The sequence below is a fragment of the Felis catus genome, chromosome C1 (assembly GCF_018350175.1).
Source record: "Felis catus isolate Fca126 chromosome C1, F.catus_Fca126_mat1.0, whole genome shotgun sequence".
Taxonomy (NCBI): domain Eukaryota; kingdom Metazoa; phylum Chordata; class Mammalia; order Carnivora; family Felidae; genus Felis; species Felis catus.
This window is the reverse complement of record NC_058375.1, coordinates 99,270,006-99,296,390: the sequence shown is the minus strand read 5'-3', so window position 1 is coordinate 99,296,390 and position 26,385 is coordinate 99,270,006. Positions and strand designations below refer to the sequence as shown.

The window sequence follows — 26,385 nt, the reverse complement described above, 5'->3', positions numbered from 1 at the left end:
GTCCCACCACCAACAAATAATCCTATGGAAAAAGTGATTCGATTTATTCAGGGTATTAACTAACTCAACTTGTCTAGGACCTAAATGCAGTCTTGAAGACAGGATTAAAGCTGCTTGGGATCTGTCGACAAAGGGTAGTGATAAGGAGGAATGAATTCAAGAAGAGAAGGTAGGTTGAAAAGGGCACAGGGATTAACTTCTATGCCCTTATTTTGAATTATATAATTTTAGAACACAGTGGGATCTTCCAAAACATCAAAGAAGGAAGATAGGGAAGAATGGAAATGTTCTGACTGAAAGGACACCTGGGGACAAGTCCCAACTCTACCACCAACTTGCTCTGGGGCCTTAGGACAGTTATTTACCCTTTCTGTGCCCCAGATGGGCCAACCATACTTGATGATCCCTACGGTTGCTAACATTTCCACCATCTGGGGCAATTCAATAACACCTAAACCAAATGTGAACGTGTCACCTATATTATGGATGGTGAGTTGGCGGGCTTGCAAATTAAAAAAAAAAAATGCAGGGATTTATAGATTTATGTTTCTCAAACAAGGTACAGGTGCCCCTGGGAGTGCTCAGTGATGCCCCAAGGAGCCACAGGACAAACAAGGAACGTCTTCTTGAAATGTCAACGATATTTGCTCGTCAGTGGTTTCAAGTATATTCACATGACATCAGAAATAAATTATGGAGAAGAAAACAATATCCTAATATGTTAAAAAATAGAACATAACGCTTCAAAAAGTTTTGAGCATGGGGAGAGCTGTTTGGAACCGGGTGTCTGTGTGTGTGCGTGCACATGTGTGCATGTTTTGGGAGACGGATTATAAACAAAAGCAAGAGGAAATGGAGAGAAGAGGGTGAAAAAAAGAAAGGCAGGAGAGAGCCCGAAAGAAGGGAGTGAGAAAAGGGGAAATAGCACAGGCTTGACCCTTCTGTAGTCATAGCAAGCATAAAGGTGCTGATAAGAGAAGCAATGGGTAGATTCCACATTTGCTGTTGCTGGGATTGGGACTGGCTCGGGAGATCACCGGGATCTACAAACTCTAGCGATTTTCTTTTTCTTTCTCGAGTTCAAGGTTACTTCTTCCTCCCCTTCGCGCCCTTTTGGCTACAGAGGCTTTTGTGACCTCGACAGAATAAAACATTAGCTGTTGTTAAAAGTGTCTTTCTGCTCAGGGAACAGAGCCTCCCTATTGACTCTGTAAGGTGCTATCTTTCCCCAGAGAAATCAGCCTTGGCTGCGAGTCCGCAGGCCTCTGGGAGGTGTAATTTGCCAAAGGAGTTCAAATAAATACACCACCCAGAGCAGAGCCGTGCCCAAGGCTGGAAAGAATCCACCTGCTGAAAAGCCCTGTTCCCCCCATGTGGCATCTTCAGGGGCTGAAAACAGGAAAGCCCCAACAATAGGAGGAACGTGGGGCTTTGCCGCAGCATTTATGGCCTTGGAGAGAGAGATTATCTCTTGTCGTGTTGCTGTCCAGCAGCTGATGCGGAGGGAAAGGCCAAGCCCTGCCCTCTGAGCCTGGCTTCAGGTCTGTCACTGGTCTGTCTTGGCTGCAGCCCCAGGCAAGCAGAGCCACGGGGGAAGGACTGGGGCACAGGACAGTCCTGGCCCTGGAGTCTGCACCCTCCGCTAGTGGCCGGTGACTCTCCAGCGGGTTTCCTGGGACCTATTCTGCGCAGGCAGTAGGCTGGGTCCTGGAACACAAACCCACGCAAGAACCAGCACTCGCTCTCGAGGTGGCAAAATGGGGAAGGCACAGAAGCAGCCGTTTCAGCACAGAGGGCTGCGTTTCGTGAAGGGAAGTCAGGATGCTGTGAGAACACTGGTGCCAGCATTCACAGGAGATGCAACACAAGATGCAACACAACGTTGCGGGCTGGAGGGACCCAGAGGGGACACCCTGCCTTCCCTGTGTGGGCTGCGGGAGGAAATGTATGGCCCAAGGGTGGGATGGAAGAGAATAGCTATGACACCTCAGCCACACAGTTTACTTTCTTCTCGCCTTCTTTCCCCACTCAGACCTTTTGGGCAAAAGATACAGATTTGAGGGGTGGGGAAGGGTAGAGATATTCTTCTCCAGGCCTCGGATCAGGGTCTCTGGTCACCAACAGAGCAGGGACTTTTTCACAGAGGACGCAGAATGTGAGGGGCCCACAGCGGAGGTGGGGACAGAGGGTTGCCAGAGGCCCACTGTCCCATGGAAGGCCCAGAGGGTATCCTCACTTCCTTCTCAACTTCCAGCCAACCAAAGGAGTGCCACATAATTTACTTTCCCTCCCTTCATTGCCCCTTTTCTCAAACATATTGGTGGTTTTATATCTCTGGGCGGAGCAGAGTTGGAACGTACGGTCTTGGCAAGACGTCCCTTCTTGGAGACCACTCAGAAAGAGCTCCCCTTTCTGGCATAGAGCACACGGAGCCTCAGGTAGAAGCTGTCACTGTCCAGGTGCTTTCTGGCGGCTGCCACCTTGGGAGGGAAGCAGGACCACAGGGAGCTGCCGATCCCGAAGGACCGGACAAGACCGGCTAAGATAGAGTTGTTCGCAGGTTCTTACTGAAAGCCAGTTGCGTACGTCAGATTTCTACATGCAGGTATTTGAAAGCACGGGCATATTGCCTTATCAAAAAACAACAAGCAAAACAAACAAACAAACAAACAAACAGCACCTGGCCATGTTGTTTGTCTTCATTCTCTCCCTTCTGGGTGTTATCTAGAACTTCCAGGCCCGGGAGAAAGGGAATCGATCCCTGAGAATGAGCCTTACTAGCCTACAGTGGTTCCCTCCAACTTCCGGAATACATTTCAATCCCCCCCACCCCCCCAGGCTTCGCAGCACTGCCTCTCCCCTGCTATTCGTTTCCAGTGGGGGGAAATGTTATCTGAAACTAAGCAGCAGGCAAACTGTGTTTTGCATCTTCGTGGCTCAAATGTGACAAATCATCAGGGACGGCTTTAAAACGAGAACGTGAATCCCACTTTGACCCTCCCCTTACACCCAGTGCTTCTGCTCATCTCCCTAGTTGACTGTATTGCCTGTCAGTTGGCTGGGGACACAGGTTGGCTATTCCAAACGCAGAGAGAAATGAACTCTCATCGTTTGCTGTTTAAATGTGCCAAAGTCTTTTTTTTTTTCCTCCTCCCCTTTTGACTGGCAGCACATCTAGTATCTTAGATTGTCCTGCTACAATGGCCCTTTGGTTTAATTTGTTGACCTTAAAGATAAAACCGTCGGTTATTTTACCAGCAAAATAGGTTTATTCAGGAATAGCAGAGAATTGCCATCCGGGACATGCAAGCTATGTCAAAACCATAGGCAAGTCCGGAGCACAAAGCTGAGGAATGCTCTTCTACACAGGGAAGGGGGGAGTCGGGTGGGGCTGTTGTCTGCCAAAAGCCCATTGGAGTAAACTAGGAGTTTGAAGGATAGTGGTTTTTCATTGGCTGAGTTGTGACGGTCTCTTATTGGCTGGGCTGTTGCCAGGCAAGGAGAAAATCTTTCTTCCTCCTGCAGGGGTAGTGAAGTAAGCTTCTTCCTGTTGGGAATGCACACCGCTCTTTTCCCATTGGGGTCTGCAACTGACTGTGAGTGGTAGGGGATGGGAGTGCCCCCTTCTGGCCTCCCAACTCCATTTTGAGTGGGGTTTCTTTTATTCAGTTTCACACAGGCGATACCCACTTGTTATGATCTTGTGAAATGACTGTTCAATCTTCCTCACTCGAAAACCTGGCGACTTATGTAAGATTCTTTTTCCTAACTACATAAGCCTTCTCTGAACCAGCACACTCTTTTGTCGTTTGTTTCTTTGCTACCAAGATAATACACATGTGCTCAAGATCAATTTGTCTGAGACATTTAATACGTTGACAGCACCCCAGGCTCAGGGCATACCTAGTTGCAAGGGCTTTCTCAGCCTCCTTCTCCTTAAGCATTTTCAGGTGCATAGAGGACAGGGAAGTTTCTAGTCCCATGCTCCCATGCCTCACGCCCACTACATCCATCCATCCATCCATCCATCCATCCATCCATCCTTTCTTTCTTTTTAAGATTTGCTTACTTCTGTTTGCCTTTCAAGACTCAGCTCAAGGCCATCTCTTTCTGAGAAACCCTTCCTGACAGACTCTCCCCACTCCTCACCCTTCAGTTCCTCTCTCCACACCAGCTTAGGGGCTCCTCTGCGCTCCTGGGGTCACCGTGTTTACATATATCATCCAGCACGATAAGAAAAATGCAATTTTCAAAACTTGCCTAAATTTATAACTTAATTGTGAAGATCATGAGAAGTGTTTCTAGATAACATGGATTTGAGAGCTTCCTGTGCACCAAGTACCATGCCAAGAGCTTGCTGCAAATGATCTCATTACAATTTGGAAACAGCTCTGTAGTAGACACTCATGTTGCCCACCAAACAACCAGTTCCCCTGTTCATGGCCGGCAGAGCCCTAATTTTGTTTGGATATCTACCACTCTTCTCAGCAACTCAAGAAAAGCTATATCCCAATTGGTCGAAACCAACTACTGTGATTCCATTTCTCTTAGGGTGATTGGTTTCAGTATGGACATGTGAAAAAAAATCTAGCCAATGAGATATGAAGAGAAATCTAATGCATGGGGGAGAGGGGAGGTGCTTCTCAAGAATTTTGGGATGCCAGAAACTTTAGCGATCATTTTGCAATTAGCAGGGGAATTAGCCTGAGAATAAGGAGACAAAGAAAATGTCAGAACCAAGACATGGAAAATAATTGGTCTTTGATGGTGTCATTGATTACTGAGGTAATCATCCCAGAAGTATCAGGACTAATTGTTATGTGGGGAGATATAGTTTCTTTATTGTTTAAATTGAATTACTTGTAGCCAAAAGCTTCTTAATCATTGTGAAATCCTTTAGAATGTTCTGTTATTATTTCCATTTTACAAATGAGACAATTGCAGCTCAAAGATGTTAAGAAAGTACTTTGCCTGAGATTAACTGCTTATAAAAAGTTAACCTGTCTCTAGGACTTTTTTTTCTGCTACATTTACTTTATTTTGCAGATAATGAAAACAACCAATTGACTAAGCAGTTCCATAACTCTTAGTGTTCATTAATCAAGAAGTAAATGATGTCAGACTCACTATCTAACTTGCTTATACCAAGCCCCACTCCAATCCCATGCTCCAATGGAACCACCTCTCTCAGTGACACTTGCCTCAGTCCCAGCACAGTGGGCCCCCTCCCTCAGAAGAATGGCCCAACCCCCTGCCAACACCACATCTCCCAACTCAGGAGTTTTGCAGAACCTTGGTTCTGTTGGTGGTGGCAATAGGTCTCATTTCACAAACAGACCAGAGCATACCCACAAATGCACCACATTCAGACCATGGAACCAACACGGCCCACAACAGGCAAAGAGAGCCTCTGTAGACAACTGGCCTGAAGGATAAAGTGGCTAGGACATAACAGCAGAGAACATGCAGCACACATTGGAATATTCCCTGAAGTGCCAGGTCCTGGGAAATAGGGGACACTACATGGCATAACACTAAAAGATCTCTTATTCATGAGGCCATTACCCTCAAGAACAGGAGACATAGCTGACTTTCCTAACACACAGAAACAGGCACACAGACTTAGACAAAATGAGAAGACAGAGAACATTTTCCCAAATGAAAGAACAGGACAAGACCGTTGCCCGAGATCTAAGTGAAACAGATACAAGTCACATGCCTGATAGAGAATTTAAGTTAATTATCACAAGGATACTCACTGGACTTGAGAAAGGACTGGAAGACATGAGTGAGACCTTTAACACAGAGATAAGGAACAACATAGCAGAAATAAAGGGCTCAATAAATGAAATGAGAAACATGCTTGATGGAATGAACAGCAGGCTAGAAAAAGCAGAGAAATGAATTGTGACCTAGAAGACAAAGTAATGGAAAGTAATCAAGCTGAACAAAAGATAGAGAAAAAAGAATTACTCAAAATAAGAATAGACTTAGAGAACTTAGTGATTCCATCAAATATAATAACATTCATTATCATAGGGGGAGGAGGAGGGGGAGGAGGAGAGGGAGGAGGGGGAGGAGGAGAGGGAGGAGGGGGAGGAGGAGGGGGAGGAGGAGGGGGAGGAGGAGGGGGAGGAGGGGGGAGGAGGAGGGGAGGAGGAGGGGGGAGGAGGAGGGGAGGAGGAGGGGAGGAGGAGGGGAGGAGGAGGGGAGGAGGGGGGAGGAGGGGGGAGGAGGGGGGGAGGAGGGGGGGAGGAGGAGGAGGAGGAGGAGGAGGAGGAGAAGGAGGAGAAGGAGGAGGAGGAGAGGAGAAGGGGGTGGGGGAGGGGAAAATAGAAAAGGGGACAGAGAATTTTTTGAAGAAATAATAGCTGAAAACTTTCCTAATCTGGAGAAGGAAATGGATATCCAGATCCAAGAGGCACAGAGAACTACCATCAAAATCAACAAAAGCAGATCCACACCAAGACATATGGTAATTAAATTGGCAAAATATAGTTATAAAGAAAAAATTTTAAAGCAACAAGACAAAAGAAGTCAGTAACTTACAAGAAAAATCCCATAAGGCTAGCAGGGTGTTTCTCAGCAGAAAATATCCAAGCCAGAGGGATGGGATATATTCAAAGCACTGAATGGGGAAAACCTGCAACTAAGAATACTCTAATCGGCAAGGCCATCATTCAGAATAGAACGAGAGATAAGGAGTTTCCCAGACAAATAAAACTAACGGAGTTTGTGACCACTAAACCAGCTTTGCAAGAAATATTAAAGGGGACTCTTTGAGTGGAAAAGAGAGGCCAAAGAGACAGTATAGAGTTAGGATACAAAAGTAGTAAAAATGAATATATCTGTAAAAATAAGTCATACCTAAAACATGGGGAGGTGAGAAGTAAAATATAGGCTCAAACTTAAATGGCCATCAACTTAATCTAGACTGTTACATTCAGAAGAGGTTATATACAAACCTATGGTAACTATACATCAAAACCACTGATTAATATGCAAAGAATGAAGAGAAAGAAATCCAAATATATCACTAAAGAAAATCAGCAAACCATGAAAGAGACAAAGACAGAAAAGGATCAGATAAAATCTTCAGAAACAACCACAAAACAAATAATAAAAGGACAATCAATACAGATCTATCAATAATTACTTAGAATGGAAATGGACTAAATAATGCAATCAAAAGACATAGGGTGACAGAATGTGTGTGTGTGTGTGTGTGTGTGTGTGTGTGTGTGTGTGTGTGTATTTAAAAATGACCCATCTATATGCTGCCTACTAGAGACTCACTTTAGACTTAAAGACACCTGCAGGTTAAAAGGGAGGGGACAGAGAAACATCTATAATGCAAATGGATGTCAAAATACAGTCTGAGTGGCAATACTTACATTGAACAAAGTAGACTTTAAAACAAAGACTATAATGGGACACCTGGGTTGCTCAGCTGGTTGAACGTCTGACTTCACCTCAGGTCATGATTTCATGGTTCGTGAGTTCGAGTCCTGAAACAGGCTCACTTCTATCAGCATGGAGCCCACTTGGGATCCTTTGTCCCTCTTGCTCTCTGCCCCTCCCCCACTTGTTCGTTCTCTCTCTCTCTCTCTCTCTCTCTCTCTCTCAAAAACAAACATTTGGAAAAAAGCCACAAAAATACTATAACAAAAGGCAAAGAAGGATACTATATAATAGTAAGGGGACAATCCAATGAGAAGATATAACAATGGTAATTATGTACCCGACATAGGATCACCCAAATACATAAAACAGCTAATAACAAACATAAAGGACCTGATAATAATATAACAGAAGGGGAATTTAACACCCTAGTTACATCAATGGACAGATCATCTAAACAGAAAATCAAGAAGGAAACAATGGCTTTGCATGACACATTGGACCAGATGGATTTAACAGATATATTCAGAACATTTCATCGTAAAACAGCAGAATACATATTCTTCTCAAGTGTGCATGAAACATTTTCCAGAATAGATTGCATATTAGGCCACAAAACAATCCTCAAAAATTCACAAAGATTGAAGTCAAACCATGCATCTTTTCTGACCACAACACTATGAAACTAGAAATCAACCACAAGAAAAAAATTGGAAAGACCACAAATACATGGAGGTTAAATAACATGCTACTAAACAATGATTTCCTGGGTTAACCAGGAAATCAAAGAATAAACTAAAAAGTACATGGAAACAAATGAAAATGAGAACATGACTATCCAAAATCTTCTGGATGTAGCAAAAGTGGTCCTAAGAGGGAAATATATAGCAACACAGGTCTATGTCAAGAAGCAAGAAAAATCTCAAACAAACAACCTAACCTTACACCTAAAGGAGATAGAAAAAGAACAACAAACAAAACCTAAAGCCAGCAAAAGGAAGGGAATAATAACGATTAGAGCAGAAATAAATTATATAGAAACTATAAAAACAGCAGAACACATCAATGAAACCAGCAGCTGGTTCTTTGGGGAAAAAAAATCAATAAAATTGATAAACCTTTAGCCAGACATGTCAATAAAAAAGATAAAGTCCTCAAATAGATAAAATCACAAATGAGAAAGAAATAACAACAAACACTACAGAAAAACAATTAGAAGAGACTATTATGAAAAACTATATGTCAACAAATTGGACAACCTGGAAGAAATGGATAAATTTCTAGAAATATATAGACTACCAAAACTGAAGCAGGAAGAAATAGTAAACTTGAACAGAATGATAATCAGAAAAAAAAAAAATTGAATCAGTAAAAAACAAAACAAAACAAAAAAACCCAAGAAACACGTCCAGGACCAAATAGTTTCACAGATGAATTCTACCAAATACTTAAAGAGGAGGTAATACCTATTGTTCTTAAACCATTCCAAAAACTAGAAAAGGACAGAAAACTTCCAAGTTATTTCTATGAGGCCAGCATTACCCTGATACACAAACCAGGTAAAGACATCACTAAAAAAGAGAACTACAGGCCAATAACCCTTACGAACATGGACACAAAAAATTCTCAAGAAAATACCAGCAAACTAAATCCAGCCAGACATTTAAAAAAATCATTCACCACAAGCAAGTGGGATTTATTCCTGGATGGTTCAATATTCACAAATCAATCAACATGATACATCACATTAATAAGAGAAAGGATAAGAACTATATGATCATTTCAATAGATGCAGAAAAAAACATTTGACAAAGTACAACATCCATTCATGGTCAAAACTCTCAACAAAGTAAGTTTAGAGGGAACATACCTTAATAATAAAGGCCATCCATGGAAAATCCATAGCTAACATCATATTCAGTGATGAAAAACTAAGAGCTTTTCCCTTAAGGTCAGGAACAAGACAAGGATGTCCACTCTCACCAAAATTCTCTTAAATCTTTATTTAGAAAGAGAGACAGAGGGTGAGCAGGGGAGGAGCAGAGAGAGAGGGAGATACAGGATCCAAAGCAGGCTCCAGGCTCTGAGCTGTCAGCACAGAGCCTGATGTGGGGCTCAAAATCACGAACCGTGAGATCGTGACCTGAGCCAAAGTTGGACACTCAACCAACTGAGCCACCCAGGCGCCCCCACTCTCACCACTTTTATTCAACATAATACTGGAAGTCCTAGCCACAACAATCAGACAAGAAAAGGAAATAAAAGGTATCCAAATTGGTAAGGAAGAAAACTTTCACTATTTGCAGATGATGTGATACTATATAAAGAAAACCCAACATCTCCACCAAAAAACTGCTAGAACTGATAAACGACTTCAGTAAAGTTGCAGGATACAAGATCAATGTATAGAATTCTGTCGCTTTTCTATACATCAATGATGACACAGCAGAAAGAGAAACTAAGACAACAATCCCATTTACAACTGCACCAAAAATAAGATACCTAGGAATAAACCTAACCAAAGAGGTGAAAAACCTGTACTCTGAAAACTAGAAAGCTCTGATGAAAGAAATTGAAGAGACACAAAGACATGGAAAGACACCCCATGCTCATGGATTGGAAGAACAAATATTGTTAAATTGTCCATACTACCTGAAACAATCTATAGATTTAATGCACTCCCTATCAAAATACCAACAACCTTCTTCACAGAACTAGAACACTCCTAAAATTTGTATGGAACCATAAAAGACCCAAATAGCCAAAGCAATCTTGAAAAAGCTGGAGGCATCACAATTTCAGACTTCAAACTATATTACAAAGCTGTAGCCACCCAAACAGTATGGTACTGGCACAAAAACAGACACATAGATCAATGGAACAGAATAGAAAATCCAGAAATGGGCCCACAACTATATGGCCCATTAATCTTCATCAAAGCAGGAAAGAATACCCAGTGGGAAAAACACAGTCTCTTCAATAAATGGTGTTGAAAAAACTGGGCAGCAACCTGCAAAAAAAGAACCTGGACCACTTTCTTACACCATGCACAATAATAAATTCAAAATGGATGAAATACCTAAATGTGAGACAGGAAACCATCAAAATCCTGGAAGAGAACACAAGCATTGACATTGGCTGAAGCAACTTTTTCTTGACATGTCTCCTCGGGCAAGGGAAACAAAATCAAAAATAAACTATTGGGACTATATAAAAAAAAAAAAAAGTTTCTGCACAGGTAAGGACCAGCAACATAACTAAACAACAACCTACAGAATGGGAGAAGATATTTGCAAATGGCGTATTCAATAAAGGGTTAGTATCCAAAATACACAAAGAAGTTATAAAACTCAACACCCAAAAAACAATTTAAAAAATGGGCAGAAAACATGAATAGACATTTCTCCAAAGAAAACATACAGATGCCAACAGTCACATGAAAAGATGCTCATCATCACTTACTATCGGGGAAATGCAAATCAAAACTACAATGAGCTATCACCTCACACCTCTCAGAATGGCTAAAACCAACAACACAAGAAACAACAGGTGTTGACAAGGATATGGAGAAAAAGGGATACTCGTGTACTGTTGATGGGAATGCAAACTGGTGCAGTGCCTGATGAAAACAATATGGAGGTGCCTCGAAAAGTTAAAAATAGAACTACCCTATGATCCAGCAATCACACTACGGGGTATTTACCCAAAGAATACAAAAACACTAATTAAAAAGGATACATGTACCCCTATGTTTATAGCATTATTTACAATAGCCAAGATATGGAATCAGCCCAAGCGTCTACTGATTGATGAATGGGTAAAGATATAGTAAATATATACAATGGAATATTATTCAGCCACAAGAAGAATGAGATCTTGCCATTTGCAACAACACGGGCGTTTCTAAAGAGTATAATGCTAAGCGAAACACATCAATCAGAGAAAGACAAATACCATATGATTTCACTCGTGTGGAATTTAAGAAACAAAACAAGCAAAGGGAAAAAAGAAAGAGAGAGAGAAAGAAATCAAGAAGCAGATTCTTAATTATAGAGAACTGATGGTTGCCAAAGAGGAGGGGGGTAAGTAGGGTGTGTTAAGTAGGTGATGGGGATTAAGGAGTGTGCCTGTGGTGACGTCAGCACTGGGTGATGTCTGAAATTGTCGAATCACTCACTATATTGCACACCTGAAGCTAATGTAACATTGTGCACTAACTGAAATTACAATAAGAACTTTGAAAAAAGGAGTGAGGTCAGAAGGCAAAATTTTCCTTTCCTCTCAAACATAAATTGTTAGTACCACCGAAAGTTCTAATAATATATGCAACACCACCTGGTTTCAACATACAGAGAGTCCAAGCAAGAATGATGAGTACCAGAGATCCACGTGGGTCAGACCCAGAGCAACGTTCCAGGATTTTGGAATCTACCCAGTCTGTTGTTCACCCTGACCCCTGTACCCCTGAGCCTTTGCCCTGTGAAGTTCACTGCTCTTTGTCAGATTCAAATCCAAGTAGCTCTATTGTCTCACATTCCAGGCTCACGGTTTCCTCTTGTCTCAAGGTGTATAATCCGTACACAGAAATCCAAGCAGCTCCAAACAGATTTGCTCAACTTAGCTACACTTCACATGACATCTCCCCAAGCTAGGCTCCAGCTTAAACTCTGTACGGGAAGTTGCTGTTGCTAACAAAGAACTCTCACCCCCTCTGGACTATTCTGCTGTTGAAGTTCTGGTCACCTGGGTCCTGTGCCTTCAACTTTTCCAGCTTCTTGGCAGTTGGCAATCCGTCACTGTCAGTTCCTGGGGTGCCCTCACAACCACTGGTGGAGTACTTTTACAGCTCTGATGACCCAGAGCTCCAGCAACAGGTGCAAAGCTCTCCTCCGGGACCAGATTCCTTCATTTTTTTCCTTCTGTCTCCTTGGTGTATCTATACAGTGAGTGTTTTGATTCTATTCCTCTCCAATCGGTGCTGTGACCCCTGTCTTTGAATGGGGCTTCACCCCTTAGCAATGGCAAAGAGCCTGATACAGAGTGGCCTACAGAAACCAGCTTCAAGATATCCTCAGAGCCTCGGAGCTGCTAGAGCATTGGGCAAGCCCAGATTTCTTAAGGACTTTTTGATCCTGCTTCGGTTTCTGCCCCACCGTGGGGACTACACTGGGGCCTACATCACAGCTTTCAGCCAGTCTGGAAACTTAGCAGGATTCTGCAATTCCTCATATAAGTACTGGACTTGCTCCCATGCTTCCCATGTTAGGGCCCTGGGAGGGGGCAACTGGCACCTCCATGGGCCTCCAAACTTTCTGGGGCTTAGGATGCTGGGGTTGGGAGGAAGAGGGCCAATGGCAGAAGCCATGTGGAGAATCAAGATGGGGGGTTGAAGAACCCAGCCCTCTTCTCTCTGTTCGCTAGGGCAACCAAGACCCGTCTGTCGGCTCGGTCCTTCTCTGTATACTACCCCGGAAATCTACTGCCTAGAACAGCCTGTGATCGTGCCAGACTTTCTAAACGGGGGGTGGAGTACGTCAGGGTGAGGACCCACAGTCCAAAGAGTGCTGAACGCCTGCCCAGGTGCCCCAGACAGCCAGACGCTGCGTATGAGCTCCACTTCCTGAAGCTCGCTCTCCGCCGGTGCCCAGTGGGAATTGGTCAGCTGGGGGCAGGTACAGCCCGACCACTACCCCAGGGAACCAAACCCGCAGCAAGGGACTGTAACACAGACACAGCCTGCCCAGCCAGAGGCTCAGAGTTACCCTCATGTGGACAAAAACCTGACTTTGGGGCTTCATAAGGATGTACAAAACCTCTATGGAGACACTCAGGACATAAAAGGAGCCCCAAATAAGTTATATATGACAAGCTCCTGAATTAACTTCGATTATTATAAAATTTCCCAATCTTCTCCAAACTACGAATTCGACATGATGAAGAGCAAAGAAGAGAACTTGAGTTACCAGATATCAATGCTTGAAAGGAAGTAACTAAGATTTTAAAAGCACTGGGTCTACTAGTGCTTCTTAACCTTTCCTGCTCATAGGAATCTCCTGGGGATCTTGTTAAGGGCGGCTCCTAATTGAGAAAGTATGGGATGCATCTTGAAATTCTGCATTCCAAACAAGCTAACCGGGGGATGCTGATGCTTTTGGTCCCTGGAACACACTTTGAGAAGCAAGGGAGTAAATAATTGAAAGAACAGAATAGAGAGCCCAGAAATAAACCCATGCATTTATGAAAGCTTGCTATACAGCAAAGATGGAATAGCAGATTAGTAGGGTAAGTGAACTATTTAATAAATTGGATTGACCCTAGGTCCTTATAAGAGGGACGTAGGAGTGTCAAAATGAGGGAGAGATTTGAAGGCTCTATGTGGTCAGCTTTGAAGATGGAGGAAGGGGCCACAAGCCAAGAAGTGGGTTCTAGAAGCTAGGAAAGGCAAGGAAACTGATTTTGCCCCTAGAGACTACAAGAGGCATACAGCCCTGCCCACTCGTTGATTTTAGCCAAGTGAAAGCCATTTGGGGCTTCTAACCTCTAGACTATAAGGTAATAAATGTGTTGTTTTGGGCCACTGAGATTGTGGTAATTTGTTACAGAAGCACTAGGAAATAAACACATCGTATAACAAAGGGCACCATAAAACAACGTGAAAAGATAGGCCACGGATTGGGAGACTTTTGCAAAGGGTACAGCATACAGGATTAGAATACAAGAATATAAGGCAAACTACAAGCCAATAAAAATGGGGCAAGTGGCCCACCGGAAAAGCAAGCAAAAGATATGTACAGAATTCACAGAAGAGGAAAGCTCAGTGACCAAGAGTCATAAGATATGCAACCTCACTAATAATTCTGGAAATGCACTTTCGAAAGATTAGATACCATTTTACAGCCATAAAATCGTTAACATTTTGGTAAAGCCAAGTGTCGGTGAGAATGTGGAACAATGGAAACTTTCATAAAATTCTGACAGGAGGGAATATTTTTGCAATGACTTTGGAGAGAGCAATTTGGCAACATTTAGTCAACTTGAAGGCACTTGTACTCTGACTCAATAATTGCACCTGTAGGTATTTCATTGGAGACACTATTCCATGTGAGTACTTGGAGAAACTTATAATACTATTCGATAAGGCATTTTTGTAACAATAAACAATTAGAAACAATCTAAATATCCTTCAAATGGGCGAATAGATGGATTATGATATATTTCCACAATGGAATACTACACAGCAATTAAATTGAATGAGTCAGCACTTCGTCTCTTACCTAACTATATATGTAATTAGGCCTTAGGCTGTTTTCCTGTCTCTAGTGTCTTCTCCATTTCCGTACAACTGGAAGGTCTTTGAAAATCTGGCCATGTCTTTACCTTAATTAAAATTCTTCGGTGGGTTTTTTAGAAGTAGTTTTATTGGGGTGTAATTGGTATACCATGAACTGCAGATACTTAAATCGTGCGATGTGTTAAGTTTGGACACATGTATAAATATCACCATGATCAAGGTAGTGAACATATCCATGACACCTAAATGCTCCTTTGTGTCTCTTTGCAGTCTCTCTGCCCTCTCCCTCCAACCTCTCTCATCCGTAAGGAACCATTGATCTGCTTTCTGTCACTATAGATCAGTTTGCATTTTCTAGAGTTTATTATTAAACAGAATCAATCCAGTATATATTCATTTTTTGTTTTGCTTCTTTCACTTAATAAAATTACCTTGAGACTCTTCCATGTTGCAATGTAGTTCATTCCTTTGGATTGCTAAGTAGGATTCCATTGTGTGGATACCCTACAATGTGTTTATCCATTCGCCTGCTGGACATCTGGGTTATTTCCAATTTTTGACTGTTACAAATAAAGCTGCTATGAACATTGTGTACAAGTCTTTATGTGGAAATCTGGTTTGTTTTCTCTTAGGTAAATTCGTAGAAATGGAATGGCCGGATTAAGTGGTAGGCATATGTTTAACTTTTTAAGAAACTACCATAGTGGCCGTACCATTTTAAATTCCCATAGCAAGCTTCAGTGAGATTTAAGAATGAGATCTGGGGCACTCGTCAGGCCTTGGAAAAGGACCTCTGCAGATGTAATTAAGTTAAGGATCTCAGATCATCCTGGATTTAGACTGGGGTTCAAGGCTAATGACAGATACACTTATAAGAGAAATGCAGATGGGGAGATAGTGACAGAGACAGAAGAGGAAACAGAGGCAGACTGGGGCTATGCCGCCCAAGGTAAGGTATACCTGGAGCCCCCAGGACCTGGACCCTACCTGCCGGGCCACAGCCTTGGGCCCTTGCCCTCCTCACCGTACCCTCGCCTGCGCGCCTCGCCTGCCCTCTCGCCTGCCCTACATCTTACTTGTACCTGCATTTCCTCATCTACACCATGCTCTCTTACCTGTGCTCTGTCTTCCCACGTGTGTTCTGTCCTTTTACATGTCCCCAAAGTAAGTAGCTCTCTTGCGAGGTTCAGGAAGGACGAGACTGTTGGCGTGTAGTTAACCTCTTACTCAACTCACGGTAATGACCTTACGGCCCCAGCTGGAACGTAAGCTCTCTGAGAAGGCGGGGAACAAACATATTAAACATTTAAACTCCTAACACCTGCACGTCACGTCTAACTAGCCTGTCGAATCCTCACGAGAACCTTGTGAGTAGATATTTTTATCTCCGTTTCACAGAACGCTAAGCTCAAAGAGCTTGTCGCTTGCCCAGCGTCTCGCAGCAAGGACTCACACAGAGCTCCAGCTGGCCCCCAGCTCCAAGCTTTCTGTGCCATGGCACTGGGGAAGTGACTGCCCGGTCCCCTCCCATGAACTCCCTAGCTCATTTCTTCCAAGATGATAGGTGCTGGATAAATGTTTGCATACTGCTGAAAGTCGTTTATCCTCAGCCAGCCTGTCCATTAAATAGTCATTGTATTCATTTTCCATTAGAACCTCATCTGCCCGAAGCTTAAAATAGGATTGGAAATTTGCTGTGTTTGACCTATGTTCACGCATTAGCATAACCTATCAAACTAGAGAACTGAGAAGCTCCTGGTTGCTGAGGGTGGGGAGGCCGAGGGAGCCCACGAAGGCCACAGGGTCCCAGGAGCACTGGGAGGAGAAAAGAGAAGGGCTCAGAGACGAGGCAGGAGAAAATGAAGACAAAGTCTTTCAGAGCAGAGTGAAAAGAGCCTCAGCCTCCACGGAGGGATCCTGGACTCAGACCCCAGCTGTGCCACTCACCATCTGGGAAACCTGGGCAAATCGTAATGGCCCGTACCCTCTGCTTCTTCCTCTGAAAACTCTCAGCGGCCTCCAGCCTCACTGGGGTGACGACAGGAATTCTCACGGGAAGAGATGTGTGAATCCTGCTTGTAAAGAACCAAAGGGGTGGGGCGTTTACAGCGCTCCAGGTGACGTGACTTTTTCTTCCTTGCTTTGGATTCAAACTCTCAGTCTGAAAGATGGGATGTTGTGAAAGTGCTTTAAGTGCTTTGAGGCAGGGGCCATCTTTACATTCCCCCATCCCCTGGGACCTAGAACGGCGCCTTGCCCAGAACAGGTGCTCAGGGACATCTGCTTGAATGAATGATGAATGAACGAGTTGGGCTCAAAACTACTCAGGCCATGGCCCTATGCAACTATCACTATCGTGCTCCCTGACCTCCTCTCCAGGGTCCTCAAGTGGCCTTCGGACCAGCAGCAGCCACTTGGGGATTATGGTAATAGGCGAGAGCAGCTGGTAGGAATGGGGCGAGCATGGTAAACAGAGTCAGGTCAGCCCCAGCAGGAAGAGGCCCCTGAATCACCTCCTTGCTGGCTACTAAAGACCCAGGGTTGGTGCAGGAAAAGTCAAGTGCAACTGGGGAAGAAGGCAGTGATCTGAGCGTAAAAAGAAGAAGGCGCGCATCCTACGACTAGATACAAGCGAAAGCAACAAAGAGAAATAATAATGGGTCCTGATCTTAAAAAAAAAAAGGACTTCTTAAAACACATAATGCACGGGGCGCCTGGGTGGCTCAGTCGGTTGAGCTTCCGACTTCGGCCCAGGTCGCGATCTCACCGTCTGTGAGTTCGAGCCCTGCATCAGGCTCTGTGCTGACAGCTCAGAGCCTGGAGCCTGCTTCAGATTCTGTGTCTCCCCTCTCTCTCTAACCCTCCCCCACTCATGCTCTGTCTCTCTCTGTCTCAAAAATAAAATAAAACATAAAAAAATTAAAAAAAAACACATAATGCACACACACACACCCAAATTGTACTTATTGTTACTCTAGATGGTGATAGAGAGTAAGATTGTGTTTGAAGTTGGGGGCTTAAAATAAAATGTTTCCTTTGTGTGCATGTGTGTGTGTGTGTGTGTGTGTGTGTGCGTGTGCATGTGTGTATGCTCTTTCTCCAGATCCCAGCAAACATTGTGCTATGTTTCCATAATGGTGGTAGTAACATACTGCTCATTTCTAGCTGCAACTTTTGATGACTTTTGACAGCAAAAGCACTGCTCCTGGTCAAGGTGAGAGAGTGTTTGGTTACCATCAAAAGAAAAGTTGAGACGGATTCTTACAAAGGGTTGAATAGTAGCCTCCCAAAAGACATGTCTGTGTCCTAGTCCCTAGGACTTGTGAGTGTTACTGATTTGGAAAAAGGATTTTTGCAGATAAAATTGTCTTAAGAACCTTGACATAAGATCATCCTGGATCAGTTGGTGGGCCCAAATCAGATGACCAGTGTCCTTATACTGGAAGGGCAGAGAGAAATTTAAAACAGACAGAGGAGGAGAGGACATGAAGAGGAGCAGGTGACATGAAGGCAGAGATGGGACTGATGTGACTACAAGCCAAGGAATGACAAGGATTGTCCACAGTCACTGGCAGTTGGGAGAGAGGCATGGAAGGGATTCGGTTGCAGGGTCTCGGAAGGAAGTGTGGCCCCGCAAATACCATGGTTCCAGACTTCTGCCTCCAGACTGGGACAGAATAAATTTCTACTATTCTAAGTCATCTAGTTTGGGGTAGTTTGTTACAACAGTCCTTTGAAATGAACAGAAACCCAAGATCCTATCTTTTCATAGATGTTTCACGTGAACGTTATCAACACCCACACGTCAATCCAAATTCCAGTGATGTGAAGTCCCCATGGAAGCTCTAGCCAGCTTCTCTGAGCTCAATAATCTCTCGGAGTACTTCCCTGGGGGGTCCCTAAGCTGCTTGACTCCCCCATCAGAGCTCTGCCTCTTTTGCCAGGGTCCTGTACAACCTTCCCCGGAAATGTGCTCAGCTGAGCCCCACACCCCGGCTTGTAAGGATTTTGAGTACTATTTCCCATCCACCCAAGTTCAAAGACTCTAGGGCTTAGCAAAGTCTTAAAATGCGCCTGAAATCCTCACAGTGGGGGCATGTTGACTCTGGTTCTGGCCAGGAAAGGCTGCCTTTGTAGCACTGGGCTTGCACCAGTGTGAAGGACTAGCCAACCACACGCCGAGTGGTTAGATCTAGTATATATTTCTGACAAGACCTGCCTGGGCAATCGGTGAATGGGATGCCTTTGTGTTCAAATTTCCTCCAATCTCCCTTCCAGAGCTTCCAACTCTTGAAAGATTCAGGGCCTCACCCCTGGTCTGATCTTGCCTCTGCAGGGTCCGTTCTGCTAACCCCTCTCACCACTTCCACAAAATGAACCTGTCCCATGTCTGTTGGTCAGGCCTTTCTCCAATGCTAAGGGACAGTATCATTAATGCATTAATTAGGTCAGCTCAGGAGTTTAACAAATTTCTCATGATGGAGACCAGATGGAGAGAGGTGGGTTGGACAGTGTAGCCGTGGGCGGATTCATAGTTGGCTGAAGGCTCTTACCCAGAAAAAAATCCCTGGTCTTCTGAAGGGAGGTTTTTTTTTTGTTTGTTTTTTGTTTTTTTGTCCTTGGCCCAATCCTAGTCAACATTTTAATCAAGAATTTAAATAAAGTCAAAGAGGCAAGCTTATCTAATTTGCAAATGACCCAACCCTGAGCAATATAGAAAATATTTGTTCACATATTGTTTTTTCAAAAAAAAAAAAAAAAAAAAGCAATGATGGGCCACAATGAATAAATCCGGTTCCATGTAACTTCTTTCACTTGGTTTCAGAAAATAATCCACAAAAGTAAAAAGATAGGTTAAAGCACTTTTGAGAGAGAAGATTTAGTGGTTCTAGTTTATTTTAAGCTCAATATGAGTCAACGGTCTGAGGAGAAGTTTCTAAAAGGACATAAATTTAGGTTGCATTTCTAGAATGTGCAGGTCTGGATCCAGGATGGTGATCGTTTTGGTATGCTCTGCACTGTCAGAACATGGCTGCAATTATGAGTGTAGTTTTGGATATCATGGTCGATGAGAGACACAGCTCATTGGCGGGCATCTAGCGAGACAAGTCAAGGTTGGGATGAGTTTAAGGTTGGGATGAGTTTGCTTGTCACCTGAGAAAACTTGCTTTTTAGTCCAGAGAAGGAAAGACTCGGGCATATGTTACGTGTCTTCACAGACCTGAAGAGCCATCCACTTAGAGGGGTTGGGAGTATGGGTTGTTGGGGGCAGTATGGGTGTTGATATTCTGGGCAGCTTCAGAGAGTGAAAAGGAGAAAAAGGTAAGTCTGAAAGGACGATATTTGGTTTCATTTCTAAGAATCAGAGTTGTCCCACAACAGGGTGTTCTCCTTTGTGATGAGATGACTCTCCCATCCTTGGAAATAGTCAAGCAAAACTATCATTGCAGTGATCACCAGGGTGGGCCAGACTGGAATCACTGGCTGGCTGGGGTCCTCTTCCACCTTTACCACTAAGGATATGTCCCCTCAGAAGCCACATGGTTGGTCCAAGAGGATGGCCCTTCTAGATGCCAGGTGGCTACTCTTGGTTAAAGTCTCAACAGGCATTGTCACTGGTTACCATCTCTAAAGAAGTTCTCAATGTCCTTTTCAACGAATCTCTTGAATAATATTATATTACGTATATATAGTGTTTTATTAGGATTATTATTTGATTTCAGGTAAGAAATACCCAAGTCAAGCTTATAGGGGAAAAGGGGGAATTTTTTCATATAACACACATAGTTTGCTCATGTGGTTCTAGAGGACAGGAATGGAGCTGGTGTCAGAAACAGTGGGTTGGAGCCTGCCTCGCTACCTCTGAACTCAGCTTCCTCTGTTCAGAACCCAGGGCTGCAAAGAATTCCAGGCAGCCTTCACTCCAGCCGTTACACCAGTAGAACAGAGGTACAAGCGCTTCCTAGGGAAGAACTCTGATTGGCTTGGCCTGGGTCATGTATCCACTCCTTGGACCAATCACGGTGGCCAAAAAATCCTGGAGCCTGTGATTGGCCAGACCTGGGCCGCTTTCTCACTATTTGGGCCGAGGAGAAAGGACTGCGATCGGTAGCCAGAATCACACAGATGGGTAATGGAAAGAAGTTGCCAGGTGGAGAAAACAACAGGGTCCATTACTGGGCTTCAGAGTTTACAGAGCACTTTTGCACACATGATTTCATTTGATTCTCACTCCTCCTTCCTGTGAGGAATGGGGAGCACGTGGATCATTTTCTTTACCATTTGTTGCCACTTCACCTTACAGAGGCAGTTGGTCACCTATTAAACAAAAATAGTTCGAATTTCTTTTTCTTCTTCTTTTTTTAAGTTTACTTATTTTGGGAGAGAGAGAAAGTGCATGGGCGCATGAGTGGGGGAGGGGCAGGGAGCAAGGGCGAGAGAGAGAATCCCAAGTAGGCTCCGTACTGTCAGCATGGAGCCCCGCACGGGGTGGGGCTCGATCTCACAACTGTGAGATCATGACCTGAGCTGAAATCGAGAGGCTGACGCTTAACTGACTGAGCCACCCAGGCGCCCCAGTGTTTTGAATTTCTTAACATTGTCACAGGAAGGATAGATCCATTGAATGTCCTTTATTGTCATCTGATACAGTTCTTGTACGGTGCCGGCTCAAGCTGTTTCGAGAACTCCTGACAGTAGAAAACTCCTTTTGGAGTTTTCTGATAGCAGGTCCCTGGGGAGTAGCTTACATCAGATGAAAAGTGGATCAGTAGCAAAACTGTCACTAGGCTTCCTGGGGACCCACCTTAGAAGTATAGGTCCTCCCCCCTTCCCCAACTCTTCCCTAGCTCGCTCTTTCTTAGGAAAATCAGACGCCATTAGGAAAATTAGGCAGGTATTACTTCAAGCAGAGCTGAGGTTGGCGACAGGCCCCTTTCTTATTCATGCATTCATTCTTATTTATTCTTTTGTTTATCCATGCATCCATTCACTCAGACACACCAAAATTGTATAGGACACCTGCATGCTGATTAGTGGTTAGACAACGCAGTTTTAATAAAGAGCTCCCAAAATAGGGGGCACCCGGGTGGCTCAGTCCATTAAGTGTCCGACTTCGGCTCAGGTCATAATCTCACAGCTCATGAGTTTGAGCCGTGCGTCGGGCTCTGTGCTGACAGCTCAGAGCCTGGAGCCTGCTTCGGATTCTGTGTCTCCCTCTCTCTCTGCCCCTCTCCTGCTTACGCTCTGTCTCTCTCTCTCTCTCTCTCTCTCTCTCTCCAAAATAAATAAACTTAAAAAAATCTTTATGGGCACCTGAGTGGCTCAGTCGGTTAAGCATCCGACTTCAGCTCAGGTCATGATCTCACGGTTTGTGGGTTCAAGCCCCGCATGGGAACCTGGAGACTGTTTTGGACTCTGTGTCTCCCTCTTTCTGTGCCCCTCCCCTGCTCATGCTGTGTCTCTGTCTCAAAAAATAAGTAAATACACATTAAAAATTAAAAAAAAAAGAAAGAAAAAAGAGGTCCCCAAATAGAATAACTTAAGAGAAATAGTGGTTTATTTGTTTCTCACGTAAGTGTGTGGGATGAGTTGTCCAGGTAGTGGTGGGGCTTTGCTAGGGACCCAAGTTCCTTCCATCTTGTTGCTCTGCCCTCCCCCGGGGTACAGTTCTTGTTTTCTACGTCTGCTCCCCAGCCCATGGGAAGGAAAAAGCACAAAAGGGGTGAGCTACTCCGTTGTTAGGAACGTGAAGTGGAAACTCACCTCGTTTCTGCTCTTCACCCATTTGACAAAAACCACATAGGGCCATGCCTCGCCGCAAAGGACTCGAGAAATGTAGCTAGGCAGCCACACACTTGGCCGAGATTTACTCACAGGAAGAATGGGAGAATGGGTGGTTGGAACAACAGCAGAGTCTATCGCGACCTGCTCTGCCCAACTCCGTGCACTACATAGGATGGAATGGCGTGAGCCTCGCTCTCAGGTGGCTTGTTAAGTAGCAGGAAAGAAATGCCTTGTCCCCTAGCAGTAACACGAGGCCATGTGGAAGAAGGGTCATGGGAGTGGGGCAAAGAACGTAGAAAGTTCACAGGAGGAGGGATGACTGCTTAGATGGGCGACCGAAGGGGGCGGCCTTTCAGCTGGTCGGCCTGGGCTTGAAAGATAGGTCTGAACCTGAACTTGAAGATGAATGAGGACAGCAGGCAGAACAAAGAGCAGTTACAACTGTCCAGTGAAGGGCAGATTCTCACGTGAATGAGGGACTCCTCAGCCACCCTCTCTCAACAGTTCTGAACACATTCCCACACGTTCGCCATTTTTGTCCCCACCTGCGATAGCGTCGGCGCGTTCTTGGTGTCCTCCTTGGTCCTGGAAGACACAATGCTATACAGGTGCTCAGGGTATTTTTCCAAGTGAGCCTAGGCAGCTCTTCCTGGGGCCACCTTTCATCCCTTCTGAGTGAGACAGGCCGCAAGGCCTAAGGAGACAGGCCGGGCTGTGAGTCAGAGCCCGGAGACCTGGAGTCTAATAACTTAGTAATTGCAAACATTTTCGGAGCCTTGCCGTTTACAGAGCATGCCAAATATAGAATTTTCTTTCATTCTCATCTCAACTCAGAGGGGCGGCTAAGTGAGACATCAGCTATGAAAATACTTTGAAAAATTGGCAGTGCTGCGGAATGGAAAACATCACTACGGAAACGCTGAAATCTTATTATTTCGAACTCCATTGATTCCGAATTTGTGGTGATTTGCACAAGGGTCCAGGCTGAAAATTATCTTTATGCTCGCTCTACCTAAAAGGATTTGCTAAGCAAATTCAGAGTGTGGCCAAGACGACTGGGAGACATTTACAACCTACTGAGGACAACCGTTTTCGGGGATGATTGTAGCACTACTGTTAAGAATACTGTGCGTCAATTAAGTTTGCACAGCGCTCTTTTCATTCAAGTAGGTCTGGCGGGACTTCTACAAGGCAATAAAACTTTGTTAGCCATTTGTTTGAAGTCCTGAATATTCTAAAGAGTACAAACATTGCGAAGCAAACTAGTTTGGGGCCTCACAGAGAGAATTTAAGTGTTTAAGAAAAGGCAGGACCATCACTTGGCCAGGATGTGGAAGAGGAGATTCTGGTCCCAGTCTGCAGTTTGGATTAATTTTGGCAGTGGAAGCTCTTCCTCTTCCTTTCCCTTGAAATCTCCATAAAAGCTCAATCAAGCAGAAGCACGCAGAGCAATTCCGGCTGAAGTCAGAGTGCCTCCTCTCCGTTCCTCACTGCGACCCCAGCTCATTCTCAAAGCACCTTTGACCGGGTGCTGAAGAGCCCAAAACCTTGATGATGTTTAAGATCTCTTTGAGTCCTGTGTCTATAACCTGATGGAAAGTCACAGTCAATAGCGGCCAACATTTATTTGAAGCTTATGCTGTGGTAGGTCTATGCTAAGTGCCTGCTTGCATAGATGAGGCCACTGCAGACACCGGACCATGATCACACTGACAATACGTGGTGGGACAGAGACTCAGGCTGGTCTCATGGTCCATAGAACATGGTTTTATAATCATCGCTCTTACAGATCACGCCTTAGTACCAACATCCCCCCTCTCTGTTTGGTTGGACATGACTTAATGGGCTTATGTTTTACATTTGTTATAATTTATGTCCTAACAAAACTCAGAAGTCGAGGACCCCCCCCCCACTTCTCAACCACATCCTCTGAAGCCTTAATAAGAGAGCACGGTGACGTGGCCATGTCCCCAGGAGCTGGGTGTTGAAGTGGACAGGAGCCAAGGAACTCAGCGAGCGTATAAATATATATAGTGTTTCAAAGTGGATGCATATTTGCTGGGAGGGGGGTGGGGAAAGATGCAGAAAGAGACATTTGGGGTGAGCGTAGGGCAGATTGAACAGTTTATGGAGTTTAAATGTGGTTATTCTATCTGAAGGTCATTCATTCATCAGACATTTATTAAGCCCCATCCTATGCCAGGCACTGGGCTAAGTAAGTGTTGGGGATTACAGAAAAAAGATGAGTCCTCTGCCCCTCAAAGGAAATGACTTGTTAAAAAAAAATTAACATTCAGGGGCGCCTGGATGGCTCAGTCCGTTAAGTGTCTGACTTGGCTCAGGCCATGAACTCTTGGTTCATGGGTTCAAGCCCCATGTAGGGTTCTGTGCTGACAGCTCAGACCCTGAAGCCTGCTTCAGATGCTGTGTCTCCCTCCCTCTCTCTGGCAACCCCTCTCCCCACCGCTCACACTCTCTCTCCCTCGCTGTCAAAAATAAGTTAAAAAAATAACATTCAAAGAATAAGAATAGTGGAAACACGGGCAATGAGCCATCAGAATGCAAGTGGCCGTGGGTGACTAGGACTTACTGCAGGGCTCTGTAGGGCACATCTGTCCAGTGTTTTGCTACGGTAACAAAGGGGCAGTGATCCCTCTTCCTTGAAGGGTAGGAGTCGAAAAAGACTTCATCGGTAATACTTTAATGAACCTTCATGATGACACTGCAGTCGTCTTACAGACAGAGGAGATTTGGCCAAAGGAGAGAGGTCACCGGGCTCCCTGTGCAGCCTCAGGCGTCCTGGGCTGTTGGCTCTTGCAGCAAGTATTTAGAGAACAGGTCATGATTGATTAGAGGATTCAGAGGCTGTTTTCTCACCTCAGATACCCTCTCACTTTTGCAGAGGGAGGCTGCCTTCTATCCATGCTCAAACTCCTTCTGGCCGAAGCATCTAGTATTCTGGCCACCTGGGGCACTGCATTCCCAACCCCACAGTTCCCTGTTTCTGTGACAGGAGAGAAGCTGATGTCCAAGAAAGGTGGGGACTGTTGGCTCCCACAGGGTAGGATGTAGGGAGTGGGTGACGGGTCTGAGGGGAGAAGACCATCTAGCCATATGGGGATTTGCACGCCCCAGGTCTGGTACCGAGGACCAGCCTGTCGCCAGCTGGACCACTGCATGAACTCTTTTCAAAACCCAAGAGGTCGCTGTCTTGCCTCCTTAGAACTTCTCTTAAATGACTTGAGTTTCAAGAAACAGGATCTCACTCAGTTGGCTTCGATTATGAGCCTTATTTCCATGCGTGGGCGTGGCTGTAAAGACAACCGGGCTCCCGTGGGGACTCAAGTGGTATGCAAGGCTCCACCAAGGCCACAGGGGCACAACAGCCGGAACCATAGAGTACTAGCGTGCCCTCTGCCCATGTCTCCTCCATGGCATGCCATCATGGAGGCCACCTCCCCCTGTCCCCGTGCTGCGGCTAGAACACCTGTCACCCTCTGCCGCCCCACGACTTCTGCTGCGTCAGGCCCCCTGCCGCCTCCATGGCCCTGCCTACCAGCCTACTCTCTGTTTCTCTTTCTGTCCCTGAACCTCTCACCCCTCTCCTTATGGTCCCCAGTTCAAATTCCTGCTTTTCTAGAGCTTTCCTGCAATGGTACTTGCCCACAGCTGGTTCAGGTCGCCACAGACAGATGGCCACGGTCGCGTGCTGTTGCACTGCTTCTGATGAAGGCATGTCCCTTAGCTGAGGGCTTTGGGCTGGCTCCATGACCCCCGAGTGCCCCCACCCCGCCGCCTCTCGCTTCTCTGAGAAGGGAGCTGTAGGCATTGATGGCATGAGGAGGCCCATCCAGCCCAGGTAGGGATCTGGTTTTGGGACACAGATGATGAACAGGGGGCATCTTAAA

At 44.9% G+C, this 26,385-nt stretch overlaps 1 long non-coding RNA gene and 1 pseudogene across 2 annotated transcripts in view; both read right to left on the bottom strand.

Annotated features, from left to right (window-relative positions):
* The window catches only part of LOC123379017, a 60,842-nt gene extending 43,889 nt beyond the window's left edge, over positions 1-16,953 (bottom strand). Inside the window, exons 1-2 of one of the 2 annotated variants that reach the window (XR_006582919.1) lie at positions 16,640-16,953; positions 15,808-15,966 (exon numbers count right to left, since the gene is read on the bottom strand). This is a non-coding gene — a long non-coding RNA (uncharacterized LOC123379017). The remainder of the gene's footprint in view (positions 1-15,807; positions 15,967-16,639) is intronic. The other variant, XR_006582920.1, reaches the window with a different exon arrangement.
* LOC109503030 lies at positions 11,763-12,980 on the bottom strand (annotated as a pseudogene).
* Positions 16,954-26,385: the final 9,432 nt, after the last annotated feature.